This window comes from Petromyzon marinus, chromosome 60 (genome assembly GCF_048934315.1).
Source record: "Petromyzon marinus isolate PM22_M1 ecotype Great Lakes invasive population chromosome 60, UKy_Petmar_22M1.pri1.0, whole genome shotgun sequence".
Classification (NCBI taxonomy): Eukaryota; Metazoa; Chordata; class Hyperoartia; order Petromyzontiformes; family Petromyzontidae; genus Petromyzon; species Petromyzon marinus.
In genome coordinates this window covers 7,498,535-7,517,053 of record NC_133726.1, presented here as the reverse complement: position 1 = coordinate 7,517,053, position 18,519 = coordinate 7,498,535, and positions in this window count along the sequence as shown.

The following is an 18,519-nucleotide window of genomic DNA, read 5'->3' as shown; positions in this document are numbered from 1 at the left end:
CTGTCTCTCACTGTTCAAATAAACCTACCATTAAAATGATAGACTGATCATTTCTTTGTCAGTGGGCAAACGTACAAAATCAGCAGGGGATCAAATACTTTTTTCCCTCAATGTATAAATAGGTAATCTCTTTAAAATGAGGTGTACAATAAAACATGAATAAAAAAAAGTCTTAAGTGTCCGCTTATGCCTTTTAATGCGAAGCCGTGCGCTTCGGGGCCTCAAGGAGCGGTCACCGTAATCATGCGACACACACAGAGCGAGAGAGAGAGAGCGCGAGAGACGAGAGAGTGAGAGAGAGAGAGAGCGAGAGGCAAAATTAACGGCGTGGTGGTGTTCATTGGCGACGATCAATCGAGGCAAACGCCGTGTGCCTTAATGGCCGTGGTTAAATTGCGCGCATTGATTAGCGAGGCGGGCGGGAGATGCGCGCGCCATTGTCGGCGTGGAGAAGCGGCCACGGATGCCTCGACACGAGGGTTGGGGGTCACTTCTCTGGGGGGTGGGGGGGGGGATTTGGATGAACGCGGGCGTCTTCACTGTGGAGCGTCGACTCGTCGTCGTTGTACACCGTGCAGGCGTGATGCCATCTAATCACCACCATCACCCGATCACCACCATAATCATCACCACCATCATCACCATCATCATCATCACCATCATCATCACCATCATCACCATCATCATCACCATCATCATCATTACCATCATCACCATCATCATCATCACCACCATCATCACCATCATCATCACCACCATCATCATCATCACCATCATCATCATCACCATCATCATCATCGTCGTCGCCCGTGATCGATCCATTCCTGGATTGAGGCGACCCCCCCAGCGCCCCTGCGCCGTTCATCGATCCTGCGACGCAGCGCTCAGCGGAACCCCTCTCGCGCACGTGAGCTCGACCCGCAGCTCCGTCTCTGTGAGGGTGACGTTCCCTCCCCTCGCACCACTTTTGTTGCTGCCGCTCCGTTGCCATCCTCGACCATCGGCGCGCATCGCGACGCACGCGGAGCGCTCGCCGCGGATTAACCTCGACGCCTTTGCCGATCTCGTCCGAGGAGTTTCGATGAAGACCTTCGCTCGAAACCCCGCCATCATCTCCGTCGCCGCAGGGGCTTTGGGCCGTCCATCGCACAAAGACGACGGAGGTCACCGCATCGTCGCGCGCATTGCAGCCGCGCTTCTGCGGCCGTCTGGAACGCGGAGCGCTCTTCCTTTCCGATATGAGGAAGTCACCGGAGCTTCGGAACTTCTGAATCTAGGTTGAAGACTCATTTCCTTTAGAACTGCTATTTTTGTGTTTTAGTTTGTTATCCTCTCCCCCCCACCACCGCTCCCGCATCCCCACGATTAGCAACGATTGGCTACGCACGGTGCGGGCAGAAGTTCAATTTAACCCCACTGACATCATCCCTGCACGTGACGCGTCCTGGCAAAGCCCGCTCGCTTCACTCGGCGATCGAAGCGATGCGTTTCGTCCTGCGACCGCGCTCTAATCCACGTTTTCCTCTCTCTTTGTCTCTCAGTGCGAAAGGGGGTTCCACACGAGTCCTCCCTTATTGTTCCAGTAACAAAGACCCCCCCGTGTAGCCTTAACATTACTGTTGGGGCAAGTGCTGTTAGCGAGCACCTATGAAGGTCCGCACGGCACACGAGGGGGTGGGTGGCCAGCACCATGCCCGACCGCCTTTGTCTCACCAGTGGCCATGTTTATACACCGCACCAGGTACTAATTTGAGGCTGAGGTAACCTAGGGGATGCCCAGGACCGGTTCAGATAATCGCCACTGGGTGTTGGCACGCGAGCGGGAATCGAACTCGGGTGGCCCGGGTTCGTAGCGCGGCGTAGCGCTCACCGCTGCGCCGCCGCTTGCCCACGACGCTCAGCAAACACCACGCTCGTAGGAAGCGCGTTCTTCATCCAGCAGTGCATCGATCATGGCCGATAACGCGAGGCAGTGTTGTAGCGATGGGTTGCGTTCATCCCCTCCCCGAAGCTCGTGGTTCTTGTAAACGAAGAGACGCATCGTGGCACAGTCGCCTCCGGCGGTGGGCATTCACCTGCCTCTACAACGGCAGAGGCAGGCGGCTATTACGCTTCAGATTTGGAGACGAGACACATCTGGCCCAATATCCCACCCCCGCCGCCCACTCACCTAACAGAAACAAAACTACGGCGGTCTCACGATTAGCGGCGTCGACAGAGGCACACGTAAATACGTGTAAAGCAGGCCACGCATTGTGCATTAACGTGCGATTCACAAACACTGTCTGGGAAAACATGAAATGTTGGGCTAATTATAATAATTGCTACGATGATCAATTCCACGCAAGTGTGACCTTTTCAAAAAAAATGTGTCCATAATAAAAAAACAACACAAACACAAACAGACGCTTTTTTTATTGTCAAGTTACCCCGCTCTGGCTTTGACGTTATTCTTCGGAAGAACACATCGGACTGCAAATATCACTCGTGGCCGATATTTTTTTTTTAGGAGCACGTTCAAAATACATTTTAAAGGAAACACAACTCCCATGTGCCAAGGGCCATTGTGGCACGTGTTGCTGCCGTGAACTCAGCGAGCAGCAGTCGGTGTGTTCCGTGGGCGATTTGCATGTGCTCGGCTGCGCTAATTGCAATTAGGGCAAGCACGCACGTGCACTTCGCGTATTAGTGGCCATTTACCGCGGTCGAAATCTGGAAAGTGGTAGCGTGGCAGCGGCAGCATCCTCGGCATGCGTTGTACATTGTTGTTGTTGTTGAAATTAATTGACATAAATCAGTGGCGCCTCTCTCGGCAACGGGCTAAGTGGCGCTGTCAATGTTTGCAGTCGTTTTCTACAAAACAATGCAGCTAATGTGCGAGGAAGCTCTTTAAGCCATTTGGTAATTTTCATTATTGCTTGATGTCAATAAAAGCAAACACAACGTGAGGCCTTGGTGAGGATGACGACAATGAGCCAGCGGCACCGGTTTGCGCTGTAAACTTCTCCAATGCGCTTGCGGGTCCGTAAATGTAGCGATAATAATGATCATCATCATCATGATTTTGAATTATAACGTGTCGTCACTCGCTCACTCTCGGAGGGACACAGAGACACACAGAGAGAGGACGACTCAGAAGCGCGACTAATCATTCACCACGGACGAGCGGGAAAGGCAGTCATGCCCTGAGCCAGTGCCAAATCCCCGCCCCTCTCCTCCCCCTCCAAGCTCTGCCGTCCTCTATATATGGAGGTGCTATCAGCCAATGCATGAGTGCTTGTACACGTGGGAGGAAACCGGAGCACCCGGTGAAAACCCGCACGTGCGAGGGGGAAACACTCTATTGCACACAGATGGAAAAGGTATATGTTGAACTTCTTTCGCACCGTACGTTGACAACCGTGCTGGTCGGAGGTGCGGGGTGGGGGGGAGGACAAACAAACTAAACACAACAAATCAGTTCTAAGGAAAATAAGTTTTCAATCTAGGTTTAAAAGTGCACAGCTCCAGTGGCTTCCTAATAAAACATTTGGTTCACCACGGGACCTCTCATGCCAGTGTCACAATATAAGAATAAGTTTAACACTTTCTGGCAATAAAACATCGTCTTTGTGGTGTTTGCCTTTTGGCGTCCTCTGGTCTAACACTGTTTGAGGCTGGGCTCTAAAGAAAGCTGCCTCTGGTGTGGACCAACTAGTTTAAAAGACAATGCGTCATGTACTATCGGAGCATGTTTTTTTTATAATTGTTTTTTGATCCTTTTATTTGGCAACAAAACTGACACCTTTTTTTACAAGGAGTCATGTTTAAATTGACTGCAATACCTGGGTTCGGAACGCAAACAAAAAACAACTCTGATAATGTATGCACTGTCCTTGAAATTGATTGGTCCACACCCGAGACAGCTTTCTTTAGAGCCTCGTCTCACATGGTGTTGGACCAGAAGACGCCAAAAGGCGCACAACTCAAAGACCATGCACCATCAGAGTATGAGAGCTCGGGGTAAGCATTTACACCATTGGAAACCTCATACTCTGATGGTGCATTGTTTTTGAGTTGTACGCCTTTTGGCGTCTCAAGGTCCAACACCATGTGAGACGAGGCTCTAAAGAAAGCTGTCTCGGGTGTGGACCAATCAATTTCAAGAACAGTGCATATATTATCAGAGTTGTTGTTTTTTGTTTGCGTTCCGACCGCAGGTATTGTGGTCAATGTAAACATGACTCCTTGTAAAAAAAAGGTGCCAGTTTTGTTGCCAGATAAAAGGGTAAAAAAACCAATTATCATATTTTGTTACTGGCAAATGAGGTTTCCAATCATGTTTTTTTTTGTTTGCATGTGGTTAATGCAGACATGATTATTTGTAAAAAGGGTAAAAACCTATTCTTATAAAACAGTTGGTGTCCACATTTGTCGATGCGCCTCCTTCTCCTGGCGAGCCAGGGTAACGGGACAGCTCCTCGATGTCCACAGGACGAAAGGAGTTTCACAACAACATCTGTGTGTCCGCGTGTGTGCCACCAACCTTCGCTGCTGACCCCCCCCCCACACACACACAGCGCTCGATGATCACAGGCAGCCACGTGCAGCAGCGTAGCCACCACCACCACCCCTACCAACCACCGCCACCAACCAACACCACCACCCCTACCAACCACCACCAGCCACCACCAACCACCACCACCAACCACCACCAACCACCACCACCCCTAACAACCACCACCACCAACCACCACCACCACCAACCACCACCAACCACCACCACCACCCCTACCAACCACCACCAACCACCACCACTACCAACCACCACCACCCCTACCAACCACCACCACCACCAACCACCACCCCTACCAACCACCACCACCACCAACCACCACCCCTACCAACCACCACCACCACCACCAACCACCACCACCCCGCGTGTTGTAGACCAACGTGTCTGGCGTTTCGCTCGGTTGAGTTCAGCGCGAAGTAGTTTTGACTTTTTTTTTGCTTATCAGCGTTCAATTATGGCGGGGACGTGTTTGCGCGCAGCCTCACAGCCCCACACTCTGGGCACGCACACGCGCGGACATTTGAATTTCCACGGCATCCATCCCGCCTTGATTGGATGGCCTCCGCCGGTCTGATAAATGAAATTCTGCTCCGCGGACTTCCTCCTCGTGCTCATTTTACACCCCTTCGACTTTCTGAGCTTCGTCTGAATCGGGCAGAAAACGCGATGGGGGAATGGTGGGGGAGCATGGCACTGAGAACAAGAAAACCATGTGGGCAAAATAAAATCGAGGTGATGGTGGCACCGCTAGCAGGGTACAAGGTTGCAGGCCCTGCTACTTTTCACTGCTAGTGGATAGGCCTCCTATCCCCCCCCCCCCTCCCCAGGAGAGTATTTGGACCTACTCCTTCGAGGCCGGCTAGACGTCTTGGAATACAGGGGAGGGGGAGGGGCAGTAACCCACGCTTTACCCCACCAACCTCTCCTGGTATGCAGGAGGTCGTGGGTTCCATCCCGACCCTGACACCTGCTGCTGTATATTTGGAGCGTCTCTCTCTCTCTCTCTCACCGTGATCGCGTGTATTTTCTTCCGAGTCCTCCGGTATTTACCTCCACATTTAGAATCAACATCGGGCATGTCGAGTATGTGGCTGCTGTAAATTTGTCCACGTGGTGATAAGCCACTTCGTTGAGCTGTCAATTTGTAATGACCAGGTCACTTGTAGCTTACCTGGTAAAGCAAAAACAAAAGTTTAGTTTTAGTAAACCGCGATATGTCGATCGACTAACTTTGGCCGCACCCATTTGCAATGCTGGGTTGGAGATCGGCGTGGGGTTGTGGTGCGGGGGGAGGGGGTAGGAGGAGGGGTGGTGGGGTTAGGAAACTCCCTCCGTTGTCACGACTGCCGCTCCGCGAGAGTGGACGTGCGACTCCGCTAACACACCACGACGGCATCGTTGGCGCTTGAGCAACATGACGACAATGGGGCGTCCTGATTCACGGCAGAGAGAGAGAGAGAGACGGTAAACATTGCGTTGGGCTGACATTTTAAGAAGAAAAAAAAAAGAAACACAACACATTTGTGGCCGTCCATAAATGACGTCACGCGATTTTGGGCGATTTTTGACCCCGCCTCCCCTCGTCATACGGCGTCACAAAAAGTCACCCCCCCCCCCTCAAATATGACGTCACAAAGCTCTGCACGTCCCACCCCCCCCCCCCCAAAAAAAAGGTTCAAATCGCTTTAAACTATTGTCATTGTAGTGCGTATTTAATATGGCGCTGCACTCTGATGTTGTAGGAGAAAACATTTATTTAAAAAGTCTAATTAATTTAGTAGAACGTGTTGTCTATATTTATTTAAAGTTGCGCATTTTGATGTGACGTCACATTTCTCAAACCCCCCCCCCTCCCCCGTCACACATCGTCACAAATGTCTGACCCCCCACCCCCCCAGGTACGTGACGTCATTTATGGACGGCCCCTTTGACGAAAGGCTTAAACGGCGATGACACTGAAGTCACGGGACATTACCATCCCGCAGCGGAGTCCTTGCGGAGGCGTGGAAGGGGTCGGATATCACATCACACGTGGCGGGGCGGGGGGTGGTGATGTTGTTGGTGACACATTCCTCGATGCCCATCAATCTTCTGCGACCCCAGGTGCCTAACCACTTTAATTTAGGCAATCAAATGGGGCAATTATCGGCTCGCACTCGTTTGATAACGTCCTCAATTTCCGTGCAAAAGCGCTTGCATCGGCCGACTTTAAATCTCTCCATGGCCTTTCCCCACCTCATCTCGCCTCTCGTCTCCTTACGTGTCCCCTCCTCTCATCCTCTTCATTCCCAATCTTCTCCCTGTCTCCATCCCTCCTTCTCCCTTTGGCCAATCTCGTCATCGGTCCTTCTCCCTCCTTGCTCCCCGCCACTGGAATCAACTTCCCCTGTACATTGAGCGGCACTGCCCATAGACTCAACACTGCTACCCATAGACTCAACACTGCCCATATACTCAACACTGCTACCCATAGACCCAACACTGCCCATAGACTCAACACTGCTACCCATAGACCCAACACTGCCCATAGACTCAACACTGCTACCCATAGACCCAACACTGCCCATAGACTCAACACTGCTACCCATAGACTCAACACTGCTACCCATAGACTCAACACTGCCCATGGACTCAGCACTGCTACCCATAGACTCAACACTGCCCATAGACTCAACACTGCCCATAGACTCAACACTGCCCATAGACTCAACACTGCCCATGGACTCAACAATTGCTACCCATAGACTCAACACTGCCCATAGACTCAACACTGTCCATAGACTCAACACTGCCCACAGACTCAACACTGCCCACAGACTCAACACTGCCCATAGACTCAACACTGCTACCCATAGACTCAACACTGCACCATAGACTCAACACTGCTCACATACTCAACACTACACCATAGACTCAACACTGCCCATAGACTCAACACTGCACCATAGGCTCAACACTGTCCATAGACTCAACACTGCCCATAGACTCAACACTGCCCATGGACTCAACACTGTCTATATACTCAACACTGCACTAGAGACTCAACACTGCTCCACAAACTCAACACTGCACCATAGACTCAACACTGCATCATAGACTAAACACTGCACCATAGACTCAACACTGCATCATAGACTCAACACTGCACCATAGACTCCACATTGCCCATAGACTCAACACTGCACCATAGACTCAACACTGCACTTGTACATTAAGGCAGTCCCCCTCCTAAACCTCCTTCCGTTCCTCTCTTAAAGCCTCGCCTCCTCTATATCGCCCATTCCCAACCTCTTCTCTCCCCTCGCCCCTCCACTCCTTCCCTCCTCTGCCTATCCCTAATCCCTACATGCCCTCTGTCGTGGCTAACCCTCTCCTCATCCCTTGCACGCCCCTGTCATCTGAATAATTGCTGTGTTTATACCGTTTTTCAAATTATATAAAGCACCTTGATCAAAGGCACTCTATAAATATAAAATCAGATTAACCACGTTAGACATCCACTATTTATTTCTGGACCTTGGCTGTCATGCCATGATTAATCTGCACCATTGGCCATCAACTCTTTGAGTCATGACCCCACTTACTTCTCTGAACTAAACTAAACTTTTTATTTTACAAGGTAAGACCAACCAAGCTATAAACGCAATTTTTCAGAAGCGACCTGGCCACAAATGATAACTCAACGAAGTCGCTTATCACGTGAAAATGTATAGCAGCCAAATACTCTGAACGCACGCTGATTTTAAATGTGGAGGGGGGAAACCGGAGGAGCCAGAGAATAAAATCCACGCGACCACAGGGAGAGACAGAGACACGCAAACTCCAAATATACAGCAGTAGGGGTCAGGGTCACGATCGAACCCACGACCTCCTGTATACCAGGCGATATAGTTAACATCTCCTAGCCACCGTGATGACGATGAGAGAGAGAGAGACACGCAAACTCCAAATATACAGCAGCAGGCGTCAGCTTCACGATCGAACCCACGACCTCCTGTAGACCAGGCGAGGGAGTTAACATATCCTAGCCACCGTGATTATGATGAGAGAGAGACACGCAAACTCCAAATATAAAGCAGCAGGCGTTAGGGTCAGGATCGAACCCACGACCTCCTGTAAACCAGGCGAGGGAGTTAACATCTCCTAGCCACCGTGATGATGATGATGATGATGAGAGAGAGACACGCAGACTCCAAATATACAGCAGCAGGCGTCAGGCTCGGGATCGAACCCACGACCTCCTGCATACCAGGCGAGGTAGTTAACATCTAGCCATCGTGGCGCCTTTGCGAGGATGTCTTTAACACATGTTCACGTTTTATAACCCACGTGCTCTTTCTTTGCGTGTTTTGCTATTTCTTGCGATTTTTGCCATTTATTTTGGCAAGTGACCAGCGACATTTCTGGTGCCTTGCTATGTTAACTTTAATGATCAAGTTCAGCTTTCCAAAAGCAATCCAATCTGCTCTTATCTGCCTTATTATTATTATTACTAGTACTACCCACCTTTGATGCCGGCCATTCTTCATCGCTGCTGTGTTTTTCAGTTGCGTCTCTCTGACAGATATCTGCAATTGTTCAACAAACTTGTCGTTTGTGACATTTATTTATCGAGAGGCACACTTTACAGACAAATGACAATCTAAAAACCGGAGATCAGAAAACACTTAAAACAAATTCTCATCAGGCACCATGGTGTAAACGTGCATTCTCTATCTCGTATTATCCACTCTGTCTCTCTTCTGGCCTCTCTACGGATGTACCGTGAAGAAGAGCCATTGCCTATTTTTTTTCTTTAAAGGCCGCCGTGTTATTGAGGGACACAGCCAGCGATGGTGCACGGCAAAGATTATCAGCCAAGCATTTCGGCCCCGTGTGACGTCTACCTACTGGGAGAGGGAGATAGCAGATAGCAAGGCCTGCGGCTGTGGGGCGGTGGAGTGGCGAGGCCGTGGGGCTGTGGGGCTGCGAGGCCGTGGGGCTGTGGGGCTGTGGGGCTGCGAGGCCGTGGGGCTGTGGGGCAGTGAGGCCGTGGGGCTGTGGGGCTGCGAGGCCCTGGGGCTGTGGGGCTGCGAGGCCGTGGGGCTGTGGGGCTGTGGGGCGGTGGAGTGGTGGGGCTGTGAGGCTGTGGGGCTTTGGGGCTGTGGGGCTGTGAGGCCGTGGGGCTGCGAGGCCGTGGGGCTGTGGGGCTGTGGGGCTGTGAGGCCGTGGGGCTGTGGGGCTGCGAGGCCGTGGGGCTGTGGGGCTGTGGGGCTGTGAGGCCGTGGGGCTGTGAGGCTGCGAGGCCGTGGGGCTGCGAGGCCGTGGGGCTGCGAGGCTGGGGGCGGTGGAGTGGTGGGGCTGTGAGGCTGTGGAGCTGTGGGGCTGCGAGGCCGTGGGGCTGCAAGGCCGTGGGGCTGTGGGGCGGTGCGACGCTTCTCAGAAATGAAACGTCGGTATAATGAATCACAAATGTGATCACCACTACTCAAGCATCCTTCACCTCCTACATCTCCGGCACTATGCAGGTGTTCGATGTCAGTGCAGCAAGTAGGTTAAAAATCTGCAATCAATGAAATTTCATTGGACAATTGCCCCAATGCGGGAATTTTCTTAGCCGAAGTCTTGAAACTTAGTGCGGCATTCTTCGGTCAATGCAGAATACTCTTTCTGCAGTGCTACATTGCTATACACTCTCATTCGTGCACCTGAGGAGGAACCTTTTCCTTGCTGATGGCCGAAAGAGACTTTCGACTTACCATCGGCAGGCCAAAAAGTAACACCAAACACGCACACGGAGTAACAAACAAAAAAAGTGACCGAGCGCTTACATTAGAGACGCGCTCCTGCCGCTGCTGACAGTTTGACAACATCTCCCTCTAGTCCGCGATCAGCGCGGATAAGACGCTGCTCACGAATGAATATCGCTCGCGGTGGCCGATTGGACGGCGCTGAGGCCCGCGTTGGGGGCAGCTAGCCGCGTGAAACGAAGTCGTGGGCTATATTGGGGCCCCCGCTGGCCATAGGTTCATGCCCCAGCCCCCCCCCCCACCCCCCCCCCCTGCTAAGCCTGCAGGATAATAACGTCTCTCTTTCCTCTAAAATAATTATATATACGGCCAGGAAATTGCACCTTCAGGGCAGTCGGAGGTATAGGAGGCCAGGTTGCAAATTGTCCTTCGATAAAAGTCTCTGGCTATGCGTGCTGACAGGTAGTGCAAGATCCGACCGTGCCAGTCCAGTGCTCGCTCAGCTGGACTGCCTTCCGGTTGCCGAACAATTCACATTGTGAGGTCGCATTCACAGCACGTGAAGCGCTTGCCACGAATTAACCACAATACCCTTGTTGATCTCATCAATGGCCAGCCCAAAGGCTGCGGCGGAGACTTTTGGCTGCGGCTTTTGGGTGGCCATTAATCTAAGGCTCTTCTTTCCGATATTAGGAAGCCGCTCGGAGCTACGCACTTTTAAATCTAGATTGGAAACTCATTTCTTTAGAACTGCTTTTTGTTGTTTAGTTTTGTTGTGTCCTTCCCCCACACCTTCGATTCGCGCGGTTGGCTAGGTACCGTGCGAAATAAATTCAACGTACATACAAATATGTGGAGTTTTTGTTGTTGTTGTTGTCGATGTCAATTTGCATTTCTAATGTACAATTCTTAGCTTATTCTTGCATAGATATCGTCGTATTTTTTTCAAAATAATTTCTGACTTTTATTGCTTTTTCCAATTGCACGTTGCGAAACAGTGTCCAGATGCGAATTATTGCACACGTAACGTCCGGTGAATGTGCCCTGCGATTGCAGAATAATAAATAAGCACCTGGTGCGATGGGTAATAGAAAAATACCCCTATCACCGCTGGTCAGTGAACAGTTTTTTTCGTCTCAACAGTTAATGCCATCGTAATGCAGTTCACGTCTGGTCTTGGCTCGTGGCTTGCAACCCGTCAACGTTAAGCATCTCTTTGCAGAAAGCCCCGGCAAGTCGGGATAGGTCCCCAATGAATCCCATTTGAATGAAAAATCATCCGCACTCGTGTCCGTGTCGAATGCAAACAGATCGCCCCACCCCACTGCCCCTGCACGGGAGAGAATTCGGAGCAGATTATTTTTACCCGCGGGGTTTTCTGTTGTTGTCTCTTCTACACGCGGAGTAAATTGCGTGCACATTAACTCATCCGGTCATCCGCGGGATCAGTAAACCGTAACAGCTGCGTAGGCAGTGACCTATAAAACGTTATGTCAAAAGTAGCTGTGAGCTGTCTTCTCCCGCCAAGAATTCATTCTTCTTCTTATTATTATTCCTCTTCTTATTATTATTCTTCCTCTTCCTCTTCTTCGTCTTCTTCTTCTTTTTCTTCTTCTTATTATTATTCCTCTTCTTATTATTATTCTTCCTCTTCTTCGTCTTCTTCTTCGTCTTCTTCTTCTTCCTCTTCTTCTTCCAAGTGTCAGCTTGACCGCTAAAAAGGACGCTTCTTCATCCCGTGTGAGTATGTGAGATTAACAGAGAGAGAGAGAGGAGTGTTGATCGGTAGTGTAACTGGCTAGAGCGCTGCGCTACGAACGCGGATTCGAGAGTTCGACTCCGGCCCGCAGGCGAGCACTGTGCCTCCCCTCGGTCGACTCAGCCTCAAATGAGTACCTGGTGCGGTGTGTAAACATCGCCACTGGGGAGACAAAGGCGGCCGGGCGTGGTGCTGGCCACCCACCCCCTCGTGCGCAGTGCCGACCTTCATAGGTGCTCGCTAACAGCACACGCCCCTGCAGTGAGTTAAGGCTACACGGGGATATTTTCGTCTCGTTTTTGAACGAGCGGTTGACCCCAGAGTCTTTAGCCGCTCCGGTGGCCGTGTGGTGCTGTCTCAGGTCACTGGTCCAATTGCCGTGCGCTCGAACGTTGAGCACCCACTTCGCCCGACGTTCATGCGGAGCGCGTTGCCCATCAGTCAGTCCGGGGGTGAGGTTGGGGGTAAGTTCGACCTCACCCCTCCTCCACCCCCCCCCCGCCAGAAGGGGTCGCGATGTTTGGTGAAAACGCCGCGGACGCAGCTTCGCACGAGCGCAAATCACGCGTTCGTTAAGAACAACAGCACCAACAACGGCAGTAACAACAACACCAACAACAACACCAACAACAACACCAACAACAGCACTAACAACAACACCAACAACGACAACAACAATAACAACCCTTGGTTTTATTAGGGTACGTGTATTTAATAGGAGACGTTCCGGGCAATGGCTCTTCTTCTTCACGGCACATCGTTTATTTTGCCGTGAAGAAGAATGTCCGATTCCTGTCACACACCGATTATGTGCCACCAAGGATGGCGATTACCCAACAGGGGATAGGTTTATGGGCGACGTTCCGGGCAATGGTCCTTCTCTGTGAACGGTGTGCTCCAGCACCGTCTGCTCGGCACTTTTCCTTTCAAGGCCACGCGCGTTATCGACGAAAGCCGCGAGCTTTCTCCAGAGAGATCGATCGATGACCTTGGTTCCACCAGTTGCCTCGGTGGCTAGGGGATGTTAACTACCTCGCCTGGTATGCAGGAGGCATGGGTTCGATCCCAACCCTGACGCCTGCTGTTGTATATTTGGAGTTTGCGTCTCTCTCTAATCATCATCACGGTGGCCAGGAGATGTTAACTACCTCGCCGGGTACGCAGGAGGTAGTGGGTTCGATCCCAACCCTGACGCCTGCTGTGTAACTGGAGTTTGCGTCTCTCTCTCTCTCATCATCATCATCATCACCACGGTGATTAAGATATGTTAACTACCTCGCCTGGTATAGAGGAAGTCGGGGGTTCGATCCCAACCCTGACACCCGTTGCGTATTTTGGGTCTGCGTGTTCTCTCTCTCTCTCTCCGCGGTCGCGTGGATATTTCTCCCGGTTCTCTCCGCGTGCTTTTCCCCTCCGCGTTTATAATCCAACGTCGCGCGTCTCAAATATTTCGCCGCGATACATTTCCGATAGCCAGGTCGCTGACGATAGCCAGGTCGCTTCTGAAAAAAAAAACATCTACATAGCTCAGTGAGCCTTACCTGGGTAAAACTTTTTTTCTTATGTTTCAACAGCCATGCGCGCCCAGCGTAAGGAGGAAGCCTCGAGGGGCTTTTAGCTCAAGGGTGACTGACTCCGAGCGTAATAACACAAGACGTGGGAATGAAGACGATCGTTTTAGGGGGGGGCGGGTGCTGGGGGGGGGGGGGAGCCGGCTTGCGTCTCGGCGGTCGTGGATGTCTCCACACCCCCCCCCCCCCAACCCCCATCGTCTCCGCAGTCGATGTCCGTTTCTGAATGGGATCGCTTTCGCGGAGGCACTGGCGAAGTTTTTGTAAAAGAAAAACTTCGCCAGTGCGGGGAGGGGGTGGGGGGGGGGAGCTGTGGGGGTTGTGGGGGGTGAGGCACGAGGGCGCAGCGTGAAACGTCACAGTCCCTGCTCCATCGTCGGCGTGCGACTGTGAACGTGAAACATGTTGCTTGGATCAAGCGCTCGTTTGAGAACAGATTAGAAAGTGAAGGGTGACACGCTTCTGGCAAGCCAAGATCGTTTAACAGACCGTTAGACGGGGTGCAAGGTGCTGTTCGCGAGCAGCACCTATGGAGGCCGGGAAGGCACACGAGCTGGTGGGTGGGTGGGTGGCCAGCACCACGCCCGGCCGCATTTGTCTCCCGAGCGGCGACGTTTCAGACATCGCACCGGTTCCTCATTTGAGGCCGAGTCGACCCCAGGGGGAGAGGCACCAGCGACCGGTTCCGATGATCGCCACCGCGTTCGCGGTGCAGCGGCGCTCACCGCTACAGCGCCGCTCCCCGCTCTCTCGCCACACTCGCGTGCTACAGGCGTGCGACGCGACATTTCCCCTTGTAATTAGGAGTTAATCTGCAATCACTCAGCGGCAGTCCACTCTCCCGCTGCTTTTCGCTTATTCAATCACGGCAGAAAATAAATCTCTCCGCTCCAGATGATAATATAGGAACTCGTCGGATATTGAACCTTGGCTCTTTCGGAACATATAATGATGGTCGTTTATAACTTCATTTGGTTGTCTTTACAAAAGAAGAGCTCGCTTTTATTCATATTTTTTACACATTGCGGGTGGGCGGCGTCTAATGTAACTGGCGCCACGCTGTCGAGATGTTAACTACCTCGCCTGGTATACAGCAGGTCGTGGGTTCTATCACGACCCTTGATGCCTGCTGTATATTTGATGTTTGCATGTTTTACCACCGTGGACGAGTGGAATTTTTCTCCGGTGCCTCCACATCAGCAAATCAATGCGCGTTTAGAGTATTTGGCTACAGCTTCAAATGTCCACGTGACGATGAGCCACTTGGCTGAGCTGTCATTCGTGGCCAAGGTCGCTTGCCAAACAAAGAGCCGTAGAGATTCAGCGGGCCTCACCTGGTAGAACACAAACCAAATAAAACAAATATAGTTCCTTAATAAACTTGGGTGAGCATGAGACTGCAAGTTTAACACCCAAGCTTTGCGCACGGATTTGGGCTTTCACGGCAAGGGGGCATTAGCGACAGTCACCCAACTGATAATGATTGTCCGCCCTTCCGCCGCGCTCTCATTTCATGGGCACCTTAACGGCAAACGACTAAAGCAGCAGAGCTTTCAGAACTCTGGAAGCTCTGCGGACGCTCCAATTCAATTGTCCAACTCGGGGGGTAGGGGGCGTTGGGTGGTGGTGGCCCGTGCACGCGGTGCATCCGTGATGGATGCACCGCGCGTTGCCTCCGGATAAATTTCCACCGCCCGTCGCGATGCGCGCCGACATTTCGCCGTCTGCGGAAGACCGCGGACGGCTGATCCGAATCGACCGAGCGTGGCTGGAGGGCGCCCGTGCCGTCGTTCTGACTACAGCGGCGGGGTACGGTGGCGCGTAAATGTCCGCTCACGCCGCCGGTGCTTTTTTTTTCTATTTAAAAAAATAAAACGAGGACGTCTCTCGCCATAGGGGGATGGATCCGCGTCCGCAAATTGGTGACGCCCGCGCCGCGGCCATCGAAGCCGGTTTGTTTCTGTCCGCACAGAGGGTGGTCCTGCCAGAATGAGAGGTGAGCCCAGGGCAAGGGCAAGAGCTTGGCTCGGCTCCCACAGCAGATTCACAATTCCCCACTGAGATGCGTGGAAGGGAAAAGTTGGCGGTGCGTCGAGTTCGCGCGTATGTTGACTCGTCATGAGTTTACGTGGGGCGAAGCGGCGGGGCCTCCGACGGTTTCGCGCGCCTTACGATGAAATCACCGGGCGACCCAAGTTCGAGTCCCGACCACGGCTGACATCCTCGGAGAATAATAAGTGAACCGGTCTCTCGGGGCCTCGCTCTAATCATACGCGCACTGACACAGCGTGGTGAATCATGGTCAAGCGTTCCCCATAACTCACGAGGTGTCAGGAGGTCTTCAGCCAGCTGCGGATTGACAAAAGGGCTACATATTTTTTTGAAATTTAATTGTGTTAAAATTAAAATAGGAAGAAAAAAAACATTTAATTCAGCCATTCGCACTCCACCAATGGGTGATTTAATTGCATGGGCTTACCTTAATTATAAACTCCAGTATAACATTACAAATCATCGTAATGGATTATAATAACATAATTGTAAAAACAATGGATGAGGAAATTGTAACCGAATTTTTTTTTCAGAAGCATTTTCCCGACTCGACGATTTGACAGGTAATGTTTGTGTTTGGATGACGTGGAGAAATACAATTGAGACTGCACTTATATATTTAGCGAGCAAGACCTGGAGGAATGTATATGCAGATACAGTAATGTGCAGAGTAATTTCAATCTATTTCATTTTGGGACCAACGGAACAATCCATGCGAAAAAAATATCAAGTGATTTCCTGTCTTAAATGAGGTGTTAATTTCCCGTTTTGCAGCCTTGAGCCAATGGTGTAAATCCCTCATTCCTATGGCAGGGGCGAAGTCTATCTACAGGACAACCACTGTTGACTTCCCCGAACGGATGTGCTTTACATTGACCCCAGAGTCATGATGGGGCCGAGTTGTACGTGCCTAAGCATTTTTTACTTCTCTCGCAACATACGTAGCCAACCGTGCTAATCGGAGGTGCGAGTTGACCCCTCCCAATCAGGATTTGAACTCTCAACCTTCCAATCGTGACCCGCTTGCTCTCACCGTTGAGCTATAAATCCATAACAACAACAACAAAAAACGAATGTTTGTAATGATAATAATTAGAAGCGTGTTCAATCTCTTTTTTTTGTTATAAAAAGGGACAGAGTCACACCAGCGTACAAAATCGTGAGCATCCCACATTGATCCCATTGTCCCGACGGGATCACCGATGGAAATCCTCCACGCAGGCATCCATCGCGGCGTGCGAGATGACAGATGCTACTCACCGCATCGAGCGAATCGCTGGCGCCGGGAGAGTGGTGGGGGGTGGGGGTCAGCTGACAGGAGCGATCGGCATGCAGTTTTAACGAGAGCCAAGACGGAACGAGCGAACGAGCGAGCGTCCGCCTGCCCTAGCAACAGGAGGAGTGTGTTGCTGGGCCGAGTGGTTCACCTGGAAGGACCTCTCCGATCTCTCTCCGCCAAACGTTTGGCGAGCGTGTGCCGTGCAAAGCCATCGGGGCCCTTGTGCGAACGAGGCCGTACGTCTGTCAGGCCGCAGGATTGAGGAGGTCTCTCGAGACCGTGACTAGGGGTTGCCACCCATGGGGTATTCCATCGTTAAGAGTCCCACGCATCCATCTGCCGCCTTCACTCACCCCCACTGAGCAGCATGAATATGCGGGCAGTCCTCTACTTATGATCGTAATTTGTTTAGCGGGGAGTGCCTGTGTGCTCAACTTCTTTCGCTCCGCACGTAGCTAACCGTGCTAATTGAAGGTACGAGGGGGAGGGGGGAAAGACAACAAACTAAACGCACACAAAAAGTTTCAAAGAAACGAGCTTTAATCGAGTGGCTTCTTAGTAAATGCGGTCCTCGACTTACGAACACACCGACTTACAAACGCGCCCGACTTATGAACACCCCCGACTTACGGACACACGAACTTACGAACGCCCGCACTTGTGTGGTTGGGGCTGACGGTTTTGCCTACCGTACTTCCTCCGCATGTGCGACTAATAGAGAGGAGCGGTGGCGGCAGGGCGCGAGATGCGGTAGTCGTAGGGGTTGTGAGGATGCTGGTTCGTTTGTCCCGGCTTGCGTGTGGACATCGGCCGGATTCAACCATAAGCTGAGTAAGCTATAGCCTAGAGCCTAGCATTGTGCAGGGGTGGGGGAGCTCTAAATGCGATTGCCTTCTATTGGCCTGGGTGCAAATGAGTTACAGATCACCAGGCTGAGCCAGTGGCGTGGCCTGGATGCCACGGGCCCTGGTGCAATGTGGGGGGCAATGCGGGGGGCAATGTGGGGTCCCCCCTGTCCAAGTCTACGGGACATCAGTGGAAAAAAGCTTCATAGCTCATGAGATTCCTCCAGAATACATAAAAAAAATCCGATCTTGACGCTCAATCAATTTCGCCGCTCGATAAACTGACTCCCTCCCCCTCTCCCACCGCCACCCTCCTCCTGGTGCAGTTGCACCGCCTGCGCACTCGATAGCTACTCCACACCGAGGTGTCCGCCGCAGACGACGCCGGCGGTTCGCGTCGCGGCCGCGCGTTCCCCCGCTGAGCCCGGCGCTGGTAGCCCCAGGCAGGCGTCGAAGCCCGGCAGAAGCTCTGCCGGGCCCCGCGTCTCGAGGAGCGCGTTCGTCTTGTCGGCCACGCGCGCGTGGAGATCCCCCACAAGCCGCCACCGCAGTCACCGCGCAGAGGGCGGCCGCGGCTTTAGAACTTGTGCCCGGAAGAATCGGCGTTGATTGCGAGCGGCGATTTCCCCCGGTTCGCCTCCCCCCCTTTCCTCCTCGCCGCACCCCCCACCACCTGCGCCACCCCCCACCCCCCACCCCCCCCGCCCCCGCCTCCGCCTCCATCAATTT